The following is a 3394-nucleotide window of genomic DNA, read 5'->3' on the forward strand; positions in this document are numbered from 1 at the left end:
ACTCCAGCAGCTTTACCTCACATTCACCCACCAACCACTCAACCTCCGTTCTGCCACGCTGCTACGGAAGCACGTCTGGCCTGATCCGGAAGGAATTGGTGAACGGAACTAAGAAACCCCTACAAGCCAATTGAGTGTAATTACTGCACACAGTCAGCAGGGAGTGACACGCACAACTCTATCGCCTGATTTCTTCCTAAGTAGTGCACGACCCAACTTTTTCTACTCCTTCGGTGTTTGGGAGGGAGCACAGTGCCAATAGTTATAAATTACTTTTGAGAAGATCAAGGACCTAAAAAATGTGAGGATACGGTATATATAAAAACAGGAATGACTCAGTATAAATTTTCCAACAGACTCACTTTGGGAGAAGCCACTGTTTCAACCAGACTGGATACGGAAACTAATGCTACAAATCAAGCTATGGAAACAAACACTTATTTAGTAGATTATTGACACTGTAAAAGTTGGGCCGTTCCCAGTGCTCTCTACAATATCATAACTCACTCCAAGATGTATTGCAGTGCACTATATATGTGTACGTTTGCACGTGTGACTGGTGGCATCATTATTCTTTTACAAGTCTTCAGATTGTACTCTGCTGAGCCAATGTTTTGACTCCAGCATCACTGTTTTATTTGCAGCAGCAAGCTCCACATATTCTCCAACTACCCATATACTACAAAAATGAAATAACATGTTTCTACCTATTTTTTTTCACAAAGAGGGCTCTTAAGTTGCTTCAGCCATGTTCTCTATAAAACTTCATAAGGAAATCTTAAGTGCAAAAAAAAAATCCACTGAAGGGTCACGCCTAAAATAGTTTCTGCTTTTTGGTTTTTAAATAATCAATTGAGATAATAGAAGTTTGGGTATAACTTTAATTAATACCTTTCTTAGAAATTGCATTTCCTAAAAATGTACCATGTGGACTGGAGTTACTTAACAGTCCAAGGTGCCTTATATAATTTTAGGTACTACTTATCTCATTCACACTTTTTCCTGTGTATCTACAACAAATACCACATTATCAAAAAGCTGGGTACAAGCAGAGGGCTGTCCTTCACGATTCTTACAAATGTGGAGGCCATAATTGTTTGCCTTGAGGTATGCCAAATCACAATGGTTTTCAATACATTATTGCAATTAATATCTCTCTCACTTACACCCGTACCACCAAATGTCTGAGATGTTCAAAGATATACATGCATTTAATTTACTATACATAAATAGAATCAATTCTGCACTCTCTGTATGTGTTCAGAAATACAATCCTATTCAACCTGGCCATAAAGGTAAGTCAAATATTTCATCTTATTCTCAGCTCAAGAACAATCTGACAATGGTCAGGGGGGAGTGGGGAGGGGACAGTGAGGAGACGGGATTACAGGAACTACTATAAAGGACACATGGACAAAATCAAGGGGGAGGGTGGAGGTGGGGGAGGGAGCGGGGTTCAGCTGGGGTGGGGTGGAGGGACGGGGAGAAAAGGCACACAACTGTACTTGAATAACAATTAAAATTTTTAGAAATTTCAAAAAATAAAAGAACCAGCAATCTGATCCAAATCTGGAGGAAATACTTATATGATGGACTCACTGAGAAATAATATAATGCACTCCTAGGTAAACAAAAGGCTTTTTTCATGGGTGATTTTGATCATACAAGGGTTTTGATATATGCATGACAGAATCTAACTTCTACATAAAATGCCACTCTACATTACTAGCTTACATTATTAAAGTGTAAATAGCTTGAGTCTTCAAAGTATGAGAATGACAGAGCATCCATTTATGGAATCTTATTTAGCCATTAAGTGATAGTGTTTGAATTATATAGAAATATAGGAAAATATGTGAAATGTACTCTGTGACCGTAGCTATTGAAAAGTATAGTCAGGCCACTCAGTGGACTGAGTGCTGGCCTGCAAACTGGCAACAATAGTCACACCTTGGTACTCGTCAGCATCAAAACTCATCAAACCCTGTACTTGTACCATTGAGATGAGGAAAGCTTTTCACCACTTGGCACTTGATTTGGACTCGTTGCACTGGCTAGAGCTTGTAGGAGTGACCACACTGCCCCGTAAGAGAAAATGCTTCATCATTCATTGCTTGCTTAGTTCTCATCAGCTTCCACACTTGTCATGAGGTCCTGAATGAATTAACAAGTACCAAGGTACCACTGTATGTAAGCATACTCTTAGAAAAAGTTACTCTGGGGCAGTGGAAGTATAGGTGCTTTAAAAGAATTTTTAGTGTTTTTTTTCCCAAATGTCTTAATATACTTTTAAAACCAGCATAAGAAATCTTTATTTGGCATCTCTTTTATGAGCTTCCAACTGAAGACATTTATATTATGTTTATTCTACATAGTCTAGGTAAAGGATCCATATAACTGAGGAGCTGCAAATAAGACACCACTCTCGAGGGAAGGTGAATGGCCAGAGGCAAACAGCCAAAGGCAATCTTTATTGTCCAAGCTTCTAATATATATCCTTTTGTTATATAACTTTGTTACATAAAGTGTTTTTTCTTTTTACACACATGATTCCGTTATAGGCTGTAACATAGCAATCACCATGGTAGGTATGTTATGTGTTCTTGGTACTAAGGTTACCTCTACAGGAACTTTACTTCTGTATACCCAATGGGGTGAGCCTTAGGTTACTTCTATGGTAACCTGGGGTGAGACTGAGGTTACCTCTATGGTAACTTTACCTCAGCCAAAAAAGGTTTGTTACGTGGTCATGATTCCATTGGTTATGGAGCCAGCCCTGGTTATGGAGCATGTGGCGTTCCACAGCGTCCCTGTAACCAGCCTTGGCTATGGCCTGTAACCAAGGATGAGGAATCTAGATTTTGATCACCACATATTCCCCCTTTTGTGTTTTTGAAAAGAAAACCAAGAACACATACCTGAGAGTATTTTTCCAACTAATAAGATCATTATCAGTACTACAAAAAGAAACCAATTGCTTGGTAAAATTCCAGTGAACCAGGTTTTAGGATTTAACCATTGGAATTGATGCCAAATACAATCAGCACTATCCTTTTTTGTCTGTATTAATAAGTTTTGCAGTTCAGTCTTTACTTTCTGCCTAAGTTTCCTAATATTAGTAGCTAAATTGGTGTTGAAGGCTGTTTTCAAGAGTTGTTCTTCTTCTATCCAGGTATCATTAGTAACAGTAAGATTGGTGATGCATAATCTAGAAAATTGCAGATCACATGTCAATAGACCTTGTTTTATCAGAGCATCCTGTCTTTCTCCTAGCCATAGTACAGAAGCTTCTAGGGCTTGCAGTTGAGCCATGATTTCTTGACCAATGGCTGCTTGTTGTTCTAAATCCTGTGAAATATTTACTAGAATCCTGTTAACATGCTCAGCTGTCTGG

The sequence above is a fragment of the Desmodus rotundus genome, chromosome Y, assembly GCF_022682495.2.
Source record: "Desmodus rotundus isolate HL8 chromosome Y, HLdesRot8A.1, whole genome shotgun sequence".
In the NCBI taxonomy this organism is placed as follows: domain Eukaryota; kingdom Metazoa; phylum Chordata; class Mammalia; order Chiroptera; family Phyllostomidae; genus Desmodus; species Desmodus rotundus.